This window comes from Paroedura picta, chromosome 3 (assembly GCF_049243985.1).
Source record: "Paroedura picta isolate Pp20150507F chromosome 3, Ppicta_v3.0, whole genome shotgun sequence".
NCBI lineage: Eukaryota > Metazoa > Chordata > Lepidosauria > Squamata > Gekkonidae > Paroedura > Paroedura picta.
The window spans coordinates 104,550,788-104,571,138 of NC_135371.1; the positions used below are offsets into that span (position 1 = coordinate 104,550,788).

The 20,351-nt window shown below is 44.9% G+C and overlaps 1 long non-coding RNA gene across 1 annotated transcript in view; it reads left to right on the forward strand.

Moving 5' to 3' along the window:
• Positions 1-20,351, forward strand: part of LOC143831278 (uncharacterized) — a 32,849-nt gene that overhangs the window by 9,710 nt on the left and 2,788 nt on the right. Inside the window, exon 3 of the long non-coding RNA XR_013228785.1 lies at positions 17,879-18,087. This is a non-coding gene — a long non-coding RNA (uncharacterized LOC143831278). The remainder of the gene's footprint in view (positions 1-17,878; positions 18,088-20,351) is intronic.

A 20,351-nucleotide genomic window follows, 5' to 3' on the forward strand; every position in this document is an offset into this window, starting at 1 on the left:
GATTGGGCCCTCTGAGTTTTTATCCTGGACAGGGCCCACCCTAACTCCTCCCCAGGTGGCCTTACCCTTTTATTTAACCGCAGGAGCGGTTAAAGATATGCTGTGTCCTAATCCATAATTACTTATGGATTTACTTACATCTACTAACTATATGTGTGGTCTTGTAACTCCTGTTTCAACATCTGACAAAGTGTGCTGGGTACACCAAAGCTTATACTTTGAATAAAACTTAATAGGTTTTAAAATTGCCCTTAGACTCAAGCTTTGTTCTACTCAGTTTTAATAATGCAAAATGATGAACTCTGTACTGCAGTGGTCCCCAACCTTTTTATCACCGGGGACCACTCAACGCTTGACAATTTTACTGAGGCCCGGTGGAGGGGGGGGTAGTTTACTCCTCTACTCTCAACCACTGCCCTAACGCTCTCTGATTGCTATGGTAATGTTTAAACATCCCTTCAAAATAAGTTACAGACATGCTACAACAATGAACATAAGGAACATTTTATTTTCATGGAAATTTTAACTCACGACAATGACAAATCAATGGGCTTGTTTCTCTGCAACAAGATAGTCCCATCTGGGAGTGATGGGAGACAATGACACCCGAAGTGTGTTGTAAAGGGCCGGGGGGGGGGGGGGAAGGCATCCTTCGGGGCCCACCTCCAATTAGTTGATGGACCACATGTCGTCCGCAGCCCACAGGTTGGGGATCGCTACTGTACTGAATACCCCAGTGCAGAACTTCTCTGCTGGTTCTGACCAGCATTTCAGTATCTCACTGACCTTGTGAATATGAATGCTCTGTATCCATTGTGTCAGGATTACAGACTTGTAAATAAAACACCACTGTGAGAAGATGGCAGTTTATTCAAGCAGAACTCCATGGACGCACAGACTATTTTGAGCCACACAGAACAAACACCAGCTCTTATTCCAGCAGTTTCCCACCTCCCCCAAAACCATTAAGTTTTATATAGCAAGCAGTCATGATGATACTAATGCAGGTGCAAGGCCGAGAGGCCCAGCCGAAAGAGATAACTGAGCAGCTAGAAGTGACCTTAGAGCTAACAAAGCAGGCACAAAGCAGGCAGAGGAAAAAGAATACATTTCAAAATGGTTACAAGCAGGTTCAGAGAACATTTTAAAATCATGCCAGAAACTGGGGGGATTCTGACACATTGGTGTGAGGATCTTCAGTTACCCAGGAAAGCAAACCCTTGACTTTAAGCAAATGATTTCTTTTAATGAGTAAGCAAGTACACTCAGCCAGGCATTGTCAAAACTGAGGCAAATAGCATGGGAATATAACATATAACTCTGGATCCCGCAGCCTCCCCATGGGATCCCTGGGAAAGCAGGAAGCAGGAAGACTTCAGTCTCAACAGGCAGATAGGGAGATCCCAAGCTTGCATTCCAGAGGGAAATGGAGATGGATGGGAAGAGGCGGGAGATACAAGGGGGTGGGGTAAGAATGAAGGCAGGAGCATCAGGGTAATAAATGAACAGCAGAGCCATAAAACATGGCCAACAGGTCAGATCAACTACATAGCTAGCAACCTAAATAAGCAATCAAAAATCATGGCAGAAAGTACAGGGTTCTGACAAATTGTAAACAATTCCAGTCGAGTAGCCATGATTGGCTGTTTGAGCAAAAAAAAAAATTTTTTTTTTACATCTAAAAGAATCCCATAGTCCCTGAATATTATATATTTCCTGAAGCATAAGCTTTTGTTGACAAGAACCAGGATAGGTAATTGGTATTAGTATAGGACAGGCCCCAAAGAGAAAAATGAAATAAGCCTATCTGTCATCTGTACCTCCCAGTGAAAGGCTCTCCAGTATGTCAACAATGATATATGACCCCTCCTGGATAATGATGCTTCTCTAACACAGGCAATTGGCCCTTCTTGAGTTACAGACAGCCCTATAACTGTCTAGCAACATCGACAGCAACACCAAACAGGGATCTCACCCTGCAATAAGTCCAGGCAACACTATTATTGGGCAATAAGAGGGAGGAAAAGAAAGAATTAGAGGAACATATAGTTTAAAGAACAAAGAATGAAGATTTCTTTAGCATGAAAGCACAACTAGTTGCATCACAGGTAGCTTTTATTCAAGGTATAAGCTGTCATGTGCATTCACACAAAAGCTTATCTGTTCCACTATATATTTCTGGTAAGGCCTTGGAGGAGGAGTGTGTCTCATGGCTTACGTGCCACTCAGTGCTTAACATCCATTCAGGGTGCCTGTCCCTGAGTGCTTCCTCCTCCAACCAGTTTGCCTGTCTGTCTAGCGGCCTTCCATCCCCCACCCCTGACCACCCCTCCTCCTTTCACTTCCCTCTGAGGCTTGGAGGCTGCAGATCCCTGTTGCATGAGAGCTGCCCCTGCTGGTGAGTTCCCTAACAGCTGCCTGAAGCCTTTCCAGGTCCTGGGGCGAGGGAGAGGCCATCTGCAGAGTTCTTCCACTCCACCCCCCTAATCCAGTGTCCATTGTATTCCTGAATGCAATGGGTGTGGCCCTTGGTACCTTGAATAAAACTTTGTTGGTCTTAAAAGTGTTACTGGACTCAAATTTTGGTCTGCTGCTTCAAACCAACACAGTTACCGCCCTGAATCTATCTTCATAATGGTTTTGTTTTGCTTTTAACTCTGTGCCTTTTAATAATTGGAGGCAGTGGCAGGAGAAAGAGGAGCAGCAACTTTGAGAAAGCATTCTTATATGCAAGACAGCAGTGTAATCATCCAAATGGACACAATCCTATTTGTCCAAATGAAGGAATAGTTCACTGATCCCAACATGAGCTGACCCAGCAGGCCATTGAGTCTAACTCGGAAGCACACAGAGGAATGGGCTTTCAGTTTCAGTGTCTTTTATACCAGTTTGCTTGTCACCCCGTTTAGCTGCAGAATTGTTACTTTTGCTGATGGGGGCTGTTCCCACAGGGGGATTCCCTCCTCATGGACAAGGAAAAGTCCCTGCAGTAAAGGGCAGCCTCCAGCTGTCATGTCCAATGTGGTCGTGATGACTTCCCTGCCTCTCTTCCCCACCCCCTTTATTCTGAAGAAAATGTGAAATATTTTCTTCAAACAAAGGGGGAAACTGTGGGGTGGCTACAAGCCAATTGCCCATGGATGTTCTTCTGTATTCACCGAGGGAGAGTAAGCTCTGCATTCTCCCATGTTCAGCCCCTTAAATAGTTTGTGTGTATGTGCGTGTAGAAAATAAAGAAACAAGGCAAAGAGCAAGGGGGGGGGAGGCTCCTATACAAAGCTCAGGAACACCAGGGAGAAGAAGAGTTTGGGCAGCAGTAAAGATAACAAAACCAAGGAATGGGACATGTATCCTCAACAGCTTCCACAACATTCACTGCCATGGCATGGGTACATTTTCATGTCCCTGTCTTGAAGAAGCCCTAGAGAAACCATCAAAGAAAGTGCTCATTTCAGTGTGTGTTGATCAATCTCTGTTACTTTGACAGGCTGGTGTGTATCACTTATCCATATATATCACCACCCTTTGCTAGATCAATGACATTAGCGGCACTTGATTAATTCACTTCAGTTGGTCAAATGCATAGCTGAGTAGACTCATCATTTATTATCAAGCTTAGTCTACCATCAAGATTTCTTGCTGAATTTGTCAGTTTTGTTTTAATTTATGATGACAACAGGAAGCATAACCATTTATCCATAACTACTGTTTGACTGATGGAATTTATATCATCTGGAGGGGTATGAATGGGTCTATCACAAGAATTATAGATAGAAGTAAGGTAAAGGTATCCCGTGTGCAAGCACTGAGTCATGTCTGACCCTTGGGGTGACGCCCTCCAGCATTTTCATGGCAGACTCAATACGGGGTGGTTTACCAGTGCCTTCCCCAGTCATTAACGTTTACCCCCCAGCAAGCTGAGTACTCATTTTACCGACCTCGGAAGGATGGAAGGCTGAGTCAACCATGAGCCAGCTGCTGGGATTGAATTCCCAACCTTATGGACATCGCTTCGGGCAGCATTTCTGCTGCTTACCACTCTGCGCCACAAGAAGTAGATTGTGTAAAAAGAATGGCTGCTAGTTTGATCCTGACTACCGTGCAGGATCTGGGGAATGCTGTGGATATAGTTTATCTGGATTTCAGTAAAGCTTTTGATAAGGTTATACATTATATTCTTGTTGACAAGCTGGTAAAATACAGCATGGATCCTCATTCTGTCAGGTGGATCAATAACTGATTGACAGATCGTACTCAATGGGTCCCCCTTCAAGGATCGCTGCCTTGTTGTGGCAAGGGGGCTTGCGTAGTTCAGTGAAGCTATGAGCTATGCCGTGCAGGGCCACCCAAGACGGACAGGTCATAGCTGAGAGCTCTGACAAAAGGTGATCCACTGGAGAAGGCAATGGCAAACCACTCCAGTATCTTTGCCATGAAAACTCTATGGACAGTTCCAATAGGCATAACGATATGACGCTGGAAGATGAGCCCCTCAGGTCGGAAGGTGTCCAATATGCTACTGGGGATGAGCAGACGGCTAGTACGAGTAGCGCCAGAATGAATGAAGCGGCTGGGCCAAAGCCGAAAGGACGCTCAGTTGTGGAAGTAACTGGTGGCGAAAAGACAGTCCGATGCTGTAAAGATTTTTATTCCATAGGAACCTGGAACGTCAGATCCATGAATCAAGGCAAGCTGGACGTGGTTAAACAAGAAATGAGAAGACTGAACATCGACATTTTAGGAATCAGTGAACTAAAATGGACAGGAATGGGTGAATTTAATTCAGATGACCATCAGGTATACTACTGTGGACAAGAATCTCGCAGAAGAAATGGAGTAGCATTCATAATCAATAAGAGAGTAGGAAAAGCAGTCTTGGGATACAATCCCCAAAATGACAGAATGATCTCAGTTCGAATCCAAGGCAAACCATTCAACATCACAGTGATCCAGGTCTACGCCCCAACCACTGCTGCTGAAGAGGATGAAGTTGATCAGTTCTATGAAGCCCTACAACACCTTCTAGAAGCAACGCCCAAAAATGATGTGCTTATCGTCATGGGGGATTGGAATGGTAAAGTAGGAAGCCAAAAGATAACCGGGATAACAGGCAAGTTTGGCCTTGGAGTACAAAATGAAGCAGGGCACAGGCTGGTAGAATTTTGTCAAGAGAATACAATGGTCATAGCAAACACTCTTTTCCAGCAACCCAAGAGACGACTCTACACATGGACATCACCAGACGGTCAACACAGAAATCAGATTGACTATGTGCTCTGCAGCCAAAGATGGAAAAGTTCTATCCAGTCAATAAAAACAAGACCAGGAGCTGATTGTGGTTCAGATCATGAGCTTCTTGTTGCAAAATTTAGGCTTAAATTGAAGAAAGTAGGGAAAAGCACTAGGCCACTCAGGTATGAACTAAATCATATCCCTGACGAATACACAGTGGAGGTGACAAATAGATTTAAGGAATTAGATCTGATAGACAGAGTGCCTGAAGAACTATGGACGGAGGTTCGCAACATTGTACAAGAGGTAGCAACTAAAACCATCCCAAAGAAAAAGAAATGCAAGAAATCAAAATGGCTGTCTGAGGAAGCTTTACAAATAGCTAAGGAGAGAAGGGAAGTGAAAGGCAAGGGAGAAAGAGAAAGATACACCCAATTGAATGCAGAATTCCAGAGAAAAGCTAGAAGAGATAAGAATGCCTTCTTAAATGAACAGTGCAAACAAATAGAAGAAAACAATAGAATGGGGAGGACCAGAGATCTTTTCAAGAAAATTGGAGATATGAAGAGAACGTTTCATGCAAAGATGGGTATGATAAGGGACCAAAATGGTAGGGACCTCACAGAAGCAGAAGAGATCAAACAAAGGTGGCAAAATTATACAGAAGAACTATACAAGAGCGAGCTTAACATCCCTGATGACCACAATGGGGTAGTTACTGACCTGGAGCCAGACATCCTGGAATGTGAAGTCAAATGGGCCTTAGGAAGTCTGAGCAACAATAAAGCTAGTGGTAGTGACAGGATTCCAGTTGAACTATTCAAAATCTTAAAGGACGATGCAGTAAAAGTGCTACACTCAATATGCCAGCAAATTTGGAAAACTCAGCAATGGCCACAGGATTGGAAAAGGTCAGTTTACATTCCAATCCCAAAGAAGGGCAATGCCAAAGAATGTTCAAACTACCGCACCATCGCACTAATTTCTCATGCTAGCAAAGTTATGCTCAAAATCCTACAAGCTAGGCTCCAGCAATATGTGGACCGAGAACTTCCAGAAGTACAGGCAGGATTTCGAAGAGGCAGAGGAACTAGAGATCAAATTGCCAACATACGTTGGATCATGGAGAAAGCTAGGGAGTACCAGAAGAACGTCTACTTCTGCTTCATTGACTATGCTAAAGCCTTTGATTGTGTGGAGCACAACAAATTGTGGCAAGTTCTTAAAGAGATGGGAATACCAGAGCATCTTATTTGTCTCTTGAGAAATTTATATGCAGGTCAAGAAGCAACAGTGAGAACTGAACATGGAATCACTGACTGGTTCAAAATTCAGAAAGGAGTTCGGCAAGGCTGTATACTGTCGCCTTGCCTATTTAACTTGTATGCAGAGCACATCATGAGAAATGCGGGATTAGAGGAGTCACAAATTGGGATCAAGATTGCAGGAAGAAATATCAACAACCTCAGATATGCAGATGATACCACTCTAATGGCAGAAAGTGAAGAGGAACTAAAGAGCCTGTTGATGCGGGTGAAGGAGGAGAGTGCCAAAGTTGGCTTGAAACTCAACATCAAGAAAACAAAGATCATGGCATCCGGCCCTCTCAATTCCTGGCAAATAGAAGGGGAAGAAATGGAGATAGTGACAGATTTTATTTTCCTGGGCTCCAAGATCACTGCAGATGGGGACTGCAGCAAAGAAATTAAAAGACGCTTTCTCCTGGGGAGGAAAGCTATGGCAAATCTAGACAGCATCCTAAAAAGCAGAGACATCACCCTGCCAACAAAAGTGCGTTTAGTCAAGGCTATGGTCTTCCCAGTTGCAATGTATGGCTGCGAAAGTTGGACCATAAGGAAGGCCGAGCGTCAAAGAATTGAGGCTTTTGAACTCTGGTGCTGGAGAAGACTCTTGCGAGTCCCTTGGACTGCAAGGCGAACAAACCAGTCAGTCCTAGAGGAGATCAGCCCTGACTGCTCTTTAGAAGGCCAGATCCTGAAGATGAAACTCAAATATTTTGGCCACCTCATGAGAAGGAAGGACTCCCTGGAGAAGAGCCTAATGCTGGGAGAGATCGAGGGCAAAAGAAGAAGGGGACGACAGAGAATGAGGTGGATGGATGGAGTCACTGAAGCAGTAGGTGCAAACTTAAATGGACTCCGGGGAATGGTAGAGGACAGGAAGGCCTGGAGGATCATTGTCCATGGGATCGCGATGGGTCGGACACGACTTCGCACATAACAACAACAACAACAACTCAATGGGTACTTGTTAATGGTTCAGCATCCTCTTGGAGAAGAGTGACCAGTGGAGCTCTCCAGGGATCTGTCCTGGGGCCTATGTTGTTCAACATATTTATAAATGATTTGGATGAGGGATTAGAGGGGATACTTATTAAATTTGCAGATGATACTAAACTGGGAGGGGTAGCAAACACAACAGAAGACAGAATCAGAATGCAGGATGATCTTGATAGGTTCGAGAAGAGAGCTAAACTGAATAAAATGAAGTTCAATACGGACAAATGTAAAGTTCTGCATTTAGGTAGGAAAAACCAAACACACCAATATAGGATGTGGAAGACTTGTCTTGGCAGTAGCATGTGTGAAAAGGATGTAGGAGTCTTAGTTGACCATACATTGAACATGAGTCAGCAGTGTGACACAGTGACTAAAAAGGCAAATGGTAGCATTATTCGTTAAATAGACTGACTGCCCATGAGAAACACAAGAGACTACTAAAAGACTTCATGAACAGTAAAGGACTGCATATTTCTTCAAATTCCTAGGAATGTTTTGACTTGAGATCCTTCTTTAGTAAACAGTCATTATTGTACAAACAGAAATTATCCTTGGGATCATTTTATACTTTGTAGCAAATTACACTCTCTCCCTACAGACTAAGCTAGAGCTAAAGATGTCGGCTCAATCTAAATCACACCTTAGTGGATGGGAGCCCTTTACTTCTGTGACTGTTCCCATTTTGCTAAGGTAGCCTGTGAAACCTATACCTGTGGGATTTAGGGTATCATCCTAAACAGAAACTGCTTTAAAATGGGATGAGATAGATTCATGGAGGATAGGTCTATCTATTAGAATATGCAAGATCTGTAGTGTCCATGATTCAGAAGCATGCAAAGAATACCCTGCAGAGGATATCAGAGGAGTTTTGTATTTAGAATAGTTAGATCAGAAACTTCCTGATATTTTTTTCAAATTATCTTTCAGTGTCCTGATTTGCTCAATAGGAGATTTCCTGCTCTTTTAGCATACTTCCTCCCAACTTGTTTCCACAACAAACTGATTGAATGCAGAAGACAGACTACTAGAACTTCTCTACAAAGCTGTTTCTATTCATAATTAAACTTTTAGTTTTTAAGCAGGCTATGCTTCATTCTCTTTGTATACTGAAATTCTGCAAATATCAATTACTTACTACAGTAAGGAGCCTCTTATGGCACAGAGTGGTAAGGCAGCCGTCTGAAAGCTTTGCCCATGAGGCTGGGAGTTCAATCCCAGCAGCCGGCTCAAGGTTGACTCAGCCTTCCATCCTTCCGAGGTCGGTAAAATGAGTACCCAGCTTGCTGGGGGGTAAACGGTAATGACTGGGGAAGGCACTGGCAAACCACCCCATATTGAGTCTGCCATGAAAACGCTGGAGGGCGTCACCCCAAGGGTCAGACATGACTCGGTGCTTGCACAGGGGATACCTTTACCTTTACCTTTTACTACAGTAAAGGGAATTTCCACATTCAGAGGCAGTAAACTTCTGAATACCAGTGTCAGGAGGCAGCAGGTGAAGTCCTTGGCCTCTATGCCCCATTGTTGGTCCTCTAGAATAACTGGTTGGCCACTCAGTGGGCTCTTTACACAGTTACACTCTTCTAAGCTTATTGACTTCAACACGGAAAGATGTAACAGTTTAGCAAGGTCCTGTTAACCATTTTGTATGAAGCAATTACAGTAATGTCATGCCTAGAATACATCAAAATTTGGCAATCATGTGAATTCCAACAACAGAAATAAATCACCCAAGGCCACAGATTTCCCCTTCTTTTCCCATAGGATTGCTAACTCCAGGATGGGAAATTTCGTCCATCTCTTACAGTCAGCCATAGCCTTGTCAAGTGATTCCAGCACCCCTGCCCAGGACTTGCACACCTTTGTTCCCCATTCCCCCACACCAGGGGGAACACTACTTTCATCTGCTGGTGGGGGATTCAGTGCAGGAAAGGGTCAAGGAGCATAGCCATATACAATTTCAAAGGGGGAGAGTCCAGTGCTTTGACAGGCAGCATTACTGTACATATACTCTGCCAGGGGGAGCATTGCTGTCCAGTCATCATGATGGTAGGTAATAAAACAGCAGAGGTATTGTTCCAAAATCTGATCAACTCTTTCAGTTTGACCATTTGTAGCTGGATGGTAGGTGGAGCTAAGAGCCTGCTCCACCCCTGCCAACTTGAGTCAAGTCCCCCAAAACCTGGTGGTAAACTGAGTCCCACAGTTACTGACTATTTTGTCCAGGAGGGAATGAAGATGCAGGATGTGCTTTATGAACAGCTCTACCGACCATTGGCCATCGGGAAAGAGGCACATGCCATGAAATGGAGAATAGGTCTATGACCACCCAAATTATGGTCTTCCCATTGCTAGGGGATCCATGATGAAATCCATTGAAATGGCTCCCTGTGTCTTTGGGGCCTCTCCAGTGGTTTTCCTTTACACTCCATGGAGTCATGTTTGGATTTTGTCTGAGATAGGGTCTCTTCCACACATCACAATCCTCGAGCTGTGACAGCCCCCTAGTCCTGCATAAAGCAAGAAATAAAAGTTTGTCCTTGGCATGGAACTTCAGCCCTGCCACTACCCCAGTCCGCAGACCAAATCCTGGGAACTGTGGGTCCATGGGCGGTGCTTCAGATATTAGCCTGGCATCAGCTGAGTGGCAGGTGCATAGATGGTGGTGCAATCCCAATCCCATAGCCTAAGCCAGAAAATCATGGAGCTGAGGAGGGTGCCTGTTGATAGAGCAGAGGGGGTGCCGGTACCAAGGATGCATACATTGGGGGCAGCAGCACGTAAAACCAGGGACCCACCTTGCACCAAAGGAGGCTGTGTCAGTTGCTGTTTGTGTGTGGGGACCATTCCCCATCAGCATGTGTGTCTTGGAATCTACCCAGAAGGATCAGGTTGGGATCCCCCACTGCTCCCCTCTCTTCCTGGGTATACGTGTGCACCAAACAAGTGAAGACCAGGGTCAGCACCAATGATAGGCTGGGTGTGGTGCTCCCACGCTGTCCATCAAAAGGGGGCAGCTGCAAGTGAGAAGCAGTTCTCTTCGTGGTAGCTGCCCCTTGGGGCTCAACCATCTTGATCCTAGGAACTGAGCGCAGTGCTTGACCAGTCAGTGTCACCAGGAGTCACAGAAAGTAATCTGGCAGGCTAACTGAACCTCTGTTGGAGGAGACCCCCCCACCTCATGAGCCATTCTGGGGTCGCTCCACGCCAGCAAATCCCACCCTCGTTCTCCAAGAGTTTGCCTTCTGGCACTGCCTTTTGTGACAGTTTCCTTGCGGTAGACTGTCTAGGCTGGGCCCAGAACAGGCCCATTTCTATGGTAGCCACCCGGCCCAAGTTGCCCAAGGCCAGTTGAGCATCACCGCAGCGGTGGCTCATGGAGAGTTTGCTTCTTGCCAATCTGGATGTAAATTTGGACTTTGGTGCCAGTAGCCCAATGTCCTATCTGGAGCGCAAGAGCCTCATGGGTCAACATCATCTAGCTCCATTCCTTTGGTGCCTTCTACATGGGGTCCAAGTCTACAGGAAGAAACAGATTCCCCAGAGGGAGGTCAAGCTGAAGTCCAGTGGTGCTCAGCTGCCTCTGGTCAGAGAGCCATGCCATGGTTGTAATTCTGGGTGAACCACTGGTGCGATCCCACCATTCAATGGGGAAAGGGGCTGCCTCCTCTGCGGCCAGCAACCCCAGACACCCCTTGCACTCCAGTGCCAACTCCTGGTGCTGGTCCTCTGCCCACTTGGAGATCTGGCCCTCACTGGCAGAAGTAGAAGAATCCCCCAAGCCTCTTTCTACCGTCTCCATCATGGTAAGGAAGCGAGCAGAGATATGGGGGTTAACAGGGAGAAGAAGGGTCTTTGCCAAACTGTCCGTATCCTAGGAAAGCAGCTCAGCTGGTGGTCCCCAATCCCTACAAAGCTGGGACCATACCAAGCAGTGAGGATTACCAATGGGCAAGCATCTTCTTCATGAAACACACAGAGCAGGGTTATTGGCAAAGACAAGAGAGAAAGGAAGGAATGGAGTTTTATCCACTCAGACCCATGGCCCCAAACTATATGTGGGAAAGTTGGCTCTCATGGAAGTGACCGTTATATCAGCAGAGGTGCAAAACTAGGAGACTGGCAGTCTCCCAGATTCCTTCCCAGCTGCAACTTCCCAGAGAGTTGGGATGTTTTACAATTCTTCAAAGGCTATAACATATAACATAACACAGACCAAAGTAGAGCTTCAAACAGAGCCAGGTCACACTAGAGGAACAAAGCAAACTAAAAACTGGTAAAATTGGCATGGCACATGAAAGAGAGAGAGAGGGAGGGGGGAGGGACCAGGAAGAACATCAGGGAGGGGGGAGGGACCAGGAAGAACATCAGGGAAGTGAGTGGTAAGGGGGAAAGGCAAGGGAGGAGTGGGGGGAACAAATTATTTTGTATGTGTGTGTGCGTGTGTGTATGCAGCACCAGCCCCCCTTACGATGATATGTTCCTCATAAGGCATGAGAATCCTTGTTGGAAGATTTTTTTATAATATTATAATTTCAGCTGGTTTGCAAATGGTGTCTGACAAGGAGAGTCCAGGATTTCCAACTATTTCAACAAATGGATGAACATCCATACCATCAGCAAAATTAATATATTTCTGGACAATGAAAAGATGAATGAAAAACGGTTTTAAGGACATCAGTGTGTAAAATGGCATTAAGGGAACAAGACAGTTGTGTGTATGTGTGTGTGTGTTATTTTTTAGCAGATGTTTTTGCACTACAAAAAGCTCTGTTCCATTTAAAGGGCTAAAACAATGTTCAAATGCTACATGTCAATAAGGGCCCATATCCAGCCCGTGCTGAGACATCTGCAGTGGTTACCAGTTTGCTTCTGGATTAAGTTCAAGGTTTTGACCTTAAAGGCCATATGTGGCTTGAGTCCTACCTATCTGAGGGACTGCTTATCTCTTTATGGCTCCCGCAGGGCTCTTCACTCTGCAGGTACGAATCTGCTGGTTGTCCTGGGCCCCCAGGACATTTTGGCTGGCCTCAACCAGAGACAAGGCCTTTTTGGCCCTGGCCCCAACCAGGTGGAATGAGCTACTGGAAGAGCTAAGGGCCCTGATGGAGCTGTCAAGGTTATGTAGGGCCTGTAAGACAGAGCTCTTCCGCCAGGCATTTGGTTAAGGCTGAGAAGGTGTCCCAGGAGTTACAAACTGGAGGTCTCGCCTATTGCTAAGCAGTATTGCTGGTGAGGCAGATCTTGGCCTGAGTGACATTGGTGGGTGGATGCAGCTGGAAATGTGAAATGTTTGACTGGAATGGGGAAGGGTGTTTTATCTGCCATCTGTGGGATTGTTAACTTCTTGTGATTGTTGAGGTTTTTAATTTGAAAATGATTGTATTGAATTGTATTGTTATATTTTATTCTGCCTCAAGTCAACTTTGTTGGGAGGGGCGGGATAGAAATTAAATTGTAAATAAATAAAATAAATAAGGAGTGACACCAGAGATGGTGCTGATTGTCTAATTGGCTTAGAACTGAGAGGTGTGTGATTTTCACCTCTGACATCTGACAGCTAAAGGGCACTCAAATTGCCATATAGGGGAAAATGTCTTCCCAGCATCTAGATCAGCCTTTCTCAACTTTCTTACCATTTAGAAACCCCTGAAATATTCTTCAGGCATCAAGAAACCCCAGAAGTGCAGAATATGGTTGGAAAGCTTAGCTGTGTCCACTCTAACTTGGGGGCCCTCCCCTTCCTACTCCCTCCAGGCCCATAATTGTCCATTTTGGGAGAGGGGAGTTAAGTCAACATGACCTTATGTGGTCATAACTGTCAGAATGTTGTGCTTGTGCCATTTGTTTCTGACTTTGGACATCTGTTGCCCCTGATGGTCAGTCATGTACCTCTCCACCTTGGCTGTAGCACCCCCCCCCCCACTTCCAGCTCGGGTTGCTGACAAAGTAGGAGGTGGTGTAGTAAGCCTTCATGCATGTTCTGGTGTCTCGAGGAGAGGTATCCACTGTGCCTTCCTCTAGGGTGCCATTGGGGCAAGTATCAGGGTTGGAGTTAGAGCTTGAGTCACTTTCCACAGGTATGTTGGCCAAGTGAGGGACATGAGTCCAGAAGATAGGAGTTTTGACAATCTATGATCAAGACCTCACTGACTAGACAGAGCCAGTGGGCTGCAACCAGCCAGGAATGGATTGAGAGTGAAAACTGGCCATACAATGGGAGATAGTGGTAATGTGAGTTGAATTTAGAGCCCATCTGAATGAGATTACTGGCACACTGGTGGCACTCTTCCGAAATGATAAAGATTTAACCTGGGCATTTGCTATGGAACACCTGGCCAGCTCTATAAACTTTGCCCTGGTCGCTCTCCCCCTAAAAACAAAAGGGGGGAGGCAGCAAAGAATCTTGGGGCCTAACTACAACGGACCACTGAATACTCAGGCACTTTTGAAGAGTTGAAGTGTTTGCTTATTACAGAACTCATCCTCCGTCATGCAAACCCAGCTGAGCCATTTGTGGTCTAAGCAAATTCAAGTGATGTTGATATGTGGGTTATCCTCTTGCAATGGGAGGAGGATGAACCCTGTGCCTACCCTTGTGCCTAGCTGTCACAGAAATTCAGTGAAACTGAACGAAACAAGGCAATTTGGGGAAAGGAGGTGGCTGCTATAAAAATGGCACTAACAATCTGATGGCATTAGCTGGAGGGGAGTCTCAGTCCGTTCGAGGTATGGACAGACCGTGAAAACCTGCAGGCTCTCCACCAACCAAGAAAGCAATCCCTTAAACAGATCTGCTGGTCAGAGTTTTTCTCCTGATTCATGTTTACACTTAAACACACTCAGGAAGCAGAACTTTTGGGCAGATGTCTTGTCCCATCTCCCTCAACACAAAAGCCAGTGGAGCCGGTGATAGACTCAGTGTTTTTGCCTGTCCTTTTGGGACTGGTAACTGTGTCTTGCAATCAAGCCGTGAGAGGGGGGTGGCCCCCGCTCCCCTTCCATCCATCTGTGGGTTACAAAAGGGAAAACAATTAGGCGTTCCAGGTGTTGCAAGGGGACTTAGAGCAGCAGGAGGGGTTGTTTTTTAAGGGAACTAAACTCTATATTGTTATGAAGTCAACAAGATATTTGGAGGCATCTTTAGGAGGCATTGGGGGAAGTTCCAGTACCTAGTTGACTGGGATGGAATTTCCTGTGAGAGACTGGGAATGGGTTAATGCATCCCATGTGCAGGCATCCAAGTTGGTTCAGGATTTTAATTCTGCATATCTCCTGAAGCCCTGGGCCTTGGTGGGGGAAAGATAATTATGGGGTGGTAGGATGTCAGAATGCTGTGCTTCTGATATTTGTTCTGATTCAGTTTGATGTGTAGTTCTAATTTGTTGTGTAATTCCAGAGTGTTTATTAAACCTATCTTCCTTTACACCTGTCTTTCCTGTCGGTGGAATGTAACGCCATGACCTTGAGCATCCTGCTATCTGCTTGGTTTGTTTTTTTTGAAGCTCTCCTGGCTTTTCTGGGTTCTCATGGGAGGGGGTGTAAGGGAAGTGGTTATATGCTGTGCTTGCTCTATTTTATCCTAGTTCCTACAAGGTACTTTTTGGGCTTTCTTGATTTAGAATAAACACATCTTTTGCAACAAGTCAGAGGCTGTGTTTTCTGGGCAACTGAAGAAACCTGACAATACCACCTGATAAATGCTTAACAAATTTTAAAAATATATAATACATTAATTTACTTCCACCAGTTTGGGAAACCCTACCAGGGCCATCAAGAAACCCTGGGTTTTTACAAAACTCTGGCTGAGAAAGCCTGATCTAGATTAATTCTTTGCATTTGTCAATGCTGCTGCAATGCATAGTATATACAGTATCTCTGGAAGGGGAGCAAAGGCATAGAAAAGTAAAGAAAATATTAAGCTGCTGTTTCCTAGATGAGGCTGATACACTGCCCAACTGCTGCCAAAAGGGTATCTATCTATCTATCTATCTATCTATCTATCTATCTATCTATCTATCTATCTATCTATCTATCTATCTATCTATCTATCTATCTATCTATCTATCTATCTATCTATCTATCTATCTATCTATCTATCTATCTATCTATCTATCTATCTATCTATCTATCCATCCATCCATCCATCCATCCATCCATCCATCCATCCATCCATCCATCCATCCATCCATCCATCCATCCATCCATCCATCCATCCATCCATCCATCCATCCATCCATCCATCCATCCATCCATCCATCTATCCATCTATCCATCCATCCATCCATCCATCCATCCATCCATCCATCCATCCATCCATCCATCCATCATTGTATTCATTGACCGACACTCCCGGCCCAGCTGGCTCATGGCGGTTTACAATAAAAACATTAAAACCCAATAAATGTAACCAATATTGGTGGCAAAAAACAATCCACAAAAAGCAGTCTACAAACACCCCCATTCCTTCAACCCTGCCACAGCAGTCATCATGACCCTGGTGGGTATTTACAGGCAATGTCCAGCCTAGCAGCATATAGAGGGAGAAACCCAATCTTTCAAATGCCTGGTGAGGCCGTCTTACAGGCCCTGCGAAATGCTGATAGCTCTATCACGGCCCTCAGCTCTTCTGGGAGGTCATTCCACAAGGCTGGGGCCAGGACTGAGAAGGCCCTGGCCCTGGTTGAGGCTAGGCATGCCTCCAGGGGGCTGGGGGCAACCAGCAGATTCATACCCATAAGGTGATAAGCAGTCCCTCAGATAAGAGGGCATAGGCCACAGATGGCCTTAAAGGTCAAAGCCAAAACCTTTAACCTGATCCAGAAGCCAATTGGTAGCCAATGCAGCTGCTTGAGCATAGGCTGGACATGGGCCCTCCAAGATGACCTAGTGAGGACCCTAGCAGCCATATTTTGTACCAATTACAATTTCTGGGTCAGAGACAAGGGAAGGCCTGTGTAGAGTTAGTTACAGAAGCCTAGTCTAGAAGTGACTGTTTTATGGATCACTGTGGCCAAGTGTTCTGAGGACAGGTAGGGTGCTAGTAGTCTAGCTTGGCACAGGTGGGAAAACACCATTTGTGCTACCTTCATGATCTGATTCCTTGTGATTCCCTCTCTCTTTCACTTCTTCCCCTCTTGGTTCCTTCATGCTCTAGTGTAATATATTGCAAGGTTGCTTCTAAAGCTCTTGGTAGACTCACAATGCTCATGCAGCACTATCAATATCTTCTGTGTATTTTTCAGGAACAAAAACAGACAAAGCATTAAAGAGGCTTCTCAAGAAGCACATAGCAGTCAGATTTGTTGCTTCCTTCCTCTGTTCATTTGGATGGAACATTTTTATTTAGATAGGGAAATGAATGCTCAGATCCCATCCTGACAGCAAATGACTTCAGTGCTGAAACTGAGAACTTAATCACATTAGGTGTGAAAAGCAAAATCCAATGAGGAATTATAGGTTTTATTAGTCACCCAGTGCTGGTTTGAACCCCAAAAGCTTTGGGCTTACTGAACAATAATGAACCCTTACTTGTGTTCAAACCAAAGAACAAGATTAAATCAGGATAACCAGTTTTCAGAGGACTGACTGATCCATAGACTTTTCTGTTTAATTGCTGGAGAATATGGGGAATTTTCATCACATCCTCATTTCAAGGAAACTGAGTGTACCAAGTACCTTAAAAACTGGTAAAAGTTGACTGTTTGCCAAAGCTAATAGGCAGTTCATCTGGCTACATCCTGTGAGTAAACAGGGACTGTGATCAAATAAACAAAACTGATGGGGATAAATGATTCTACTGACCCTAACCAAACTGCAACACTGCTGGAAAGGCAGAAAGATGAATTCCAGTCAAAGAATTATTTTCTTTCCTGTGGACTAGCTGAGCATTATGGATCAAAGGGGGACTGAGCAGAGTGCATGTCACGTCATGTCCAGATCTCCTTTTAGGTCCTAAAAGAGAGTGTCACAGCAGGCAGAAAGGATAACAACTCCAGTTCCAAAACAGACTAGGAAAGAAAAGTATTGAACACGGTATGCTGGGATATTGTACACTGAGCAAGAAAGAACAGCTTTCCCATGTTCCAGATTACCACTAGCTAGTAAAGGACATGTAGTGCTAGAATGTGAGAAGTTGCCAGAACAAGCTTCTTACTTGAGTCTGATGATCAGTGTGAACTTCAGTGATGCGCACCTGGGAAAAAAGGAAATAAATGTTATCTTCACATGTATAACATACATCTAATTGTAAATATTGAAAGAAATTGGCTGGAAAAATTCTAAGCCAGATTGCAAAAGTTGGCTACTATCTACCTTGGCTGTGACTGCCTTTCTGTTGTGTCTAGGTTCTCAGCATTGTGCCAGTCTGGGCTTGATGACTGGGAGAAGACTTCTTCTTGTGGTCTTGGAATTCCATCTCTCTTCAGGTTTCTGGTCTATGAGAGCCCCAATGTCAAGAGCTTAAAGTGGAATGATGCCTGTGGGCCAGGGATTCTGTTGCCTTGGAATCGCACTACCTCAAATCATGGAGGTGGTCTTGGCTGTGGCCTCCCAGGTAATGGTTTTAGGGGACTCCAATATCCTTGCTAAAGGTCATTCTCAGGGACAGCTCAAGATTTCATGGATGCCTTATGCTGTGGTTGTGTCTCAGAATATCTTCAACCCTATCTGCATAGTGGGATAGTCACATAATATGGCAAGTGTTCCTGTCTAAATTCTGGTTTGCCTCTGGAATACAAAACTAACTGGGCTAATCAGTGCCATTATTATTACCTGCCCTCTCACTCTAGCTAGCCCCATTGACTCCTTGTTATATCAGGGATCAGGAGAGATAATGGCTAAAATGCAGGTGGAAAAATGTCTCAGAATTAATGAAAATGAATACCAATTAAAGTTCACTTTAGCACTTCAGCTGTAAATGCACTGCATTTGAACAGAGCTGTTGAGCAGACTTGTTTGCTTCTTGTAGTCCATAGGGAATTCAGGAGGTAAGACCTTTGTGGACCTATTGTGACCTGTTTGCCTGGCACTCCATAAGTAAAAGCATGCATATATTTATTTTTATTTATTATTGTATTTTTACTCAGATCCTAACTCTTCGATTTCAGTATAAACACAGGAATTCCCAAACCCATTTGGACAAATTCTGTCCAAAATTTATCCTGGTGTTGTGGAACATCACAATATGAATTTGTGCACCTGTGTTGCATCTATATATAGAATACTGTGTAGAGTCTCATCAAGAACATGACAAACTCAAAGAAGGTACTGAAAAGAGAAAATAAATCATTTGGGGACAAGCCATGGTGCATCTTTATTATGAAGGCTTAAATTGCAACTCTTTAGCATAGGAAAAAAGATTAGAAAGTGATCATGCTGCATAGTTTATATAACTACGAATGGTCTGCAGCACGGTCTGCAGCACATAATGCTAGAAAGAATTCAGAGGTATTCAATGACATTGATTGGCAGCAGTTCCAGCACAACCAAAAGAAAGCAAACTTTTTAAAGGGGGGGCATCTAATCACATATAACTTCCCTTGCTTAATTTGAGCGTGAAGCTTGATTGTGTTTTTATTCTGTTATTTCTATTCATTCTTATATCTAAAAATAAAGACTTGATCAAAAAAAGAAACGTAAAGTTCATGAGGTAATGTTTCCTTGGATGATATGGTAGGCCCAGCCTATCAATATGGGAGCAGGAAACTCAACTTGGAGCTTGCTGGGCTTTCTGCCACTGCCCTTTCTGTGGAGTGGGAGAGAGTTCTGCAGGGTTAAAGGGCTGGTTTGAGTCCTATCAAATGAACTGGATAACTCAAAGTCAGTGGTGAGGTTTCTCTTGCAGGGTCTGGTAGTATGGCTTCTGGTACTACTGCTACACATTCAGCATACTCCTCTGTGTGCAAAACTCACTTGTATCGTTAACAGAAAACTGATGGTTTGAGAAAAAAAAATCTAACAACATAAACAACAAACAAGACAATCACTATGCTGCCCTAGCTGGCCACACCCAGTGGCCGCTGTGGCAGAGGAGCCGGGGCTGCACAGCCTAGCTGGAACAAGGTCAAGTTCAGTCCGTTTCACCAGGAGTTAAATTAACACAGTGCAAGGGCAATACAGAGAGTAGTCAAAACAGAGCCAAGGTCAGAGTCCAGATATCAAGTATTTAAACAAAGCCAGTCCAATTTACCAAGTGCGTTGTCAGAACTGGTGCCGGGGGTCAGGGGAGCCAAGGGAAGCCAGTAATCGTCAGTCCGATGTCCAAGAAGAGTAGTCAATCCAATGCCAGGGGTCTCAGGAGCCGAAGGGAGTCAGAACGAAATGCAGGAATTCAGAACCGGTTTGGAGGGTGTTCGTATAAAATTGCACCCACGCAGCAGTCTGTTGCTGTTTGTCTTAAATGCAGCCCAGCTAATTCACTGCACCTGGGGGATGACTCACTTCATCCTCCCCCAAAGTGCTTCCAGCTGGGCCCCATCTCCATTGACAGCTCGCCTGCAGCCTCTAGCTCCTTCGGCGTTCTGCCAACCCCACCCGATGGCATCGCCTGAGCCATTGGGGCGATTTTTCGGAGTCCGATGCAGACTGTTGTTGCTGTGTCAGTGACCTCTCCTGAGCAGGTCCCGGCTGACTGGAGCAGCCCTCCTCAGCGTCCTCCTCAGACTCCCCTGATTGTTCAGCCCAATCTGAGTCAGCTGCTGGGTCCTGTTGCTCTGGCAACTTGGGAGGAGGCAGCGGGGATGTGACAATCACCTACCGAGACTCATGTGGAAACAGAATAGACAAACCAATATACTCCAACTACTCAAAGAATGGACA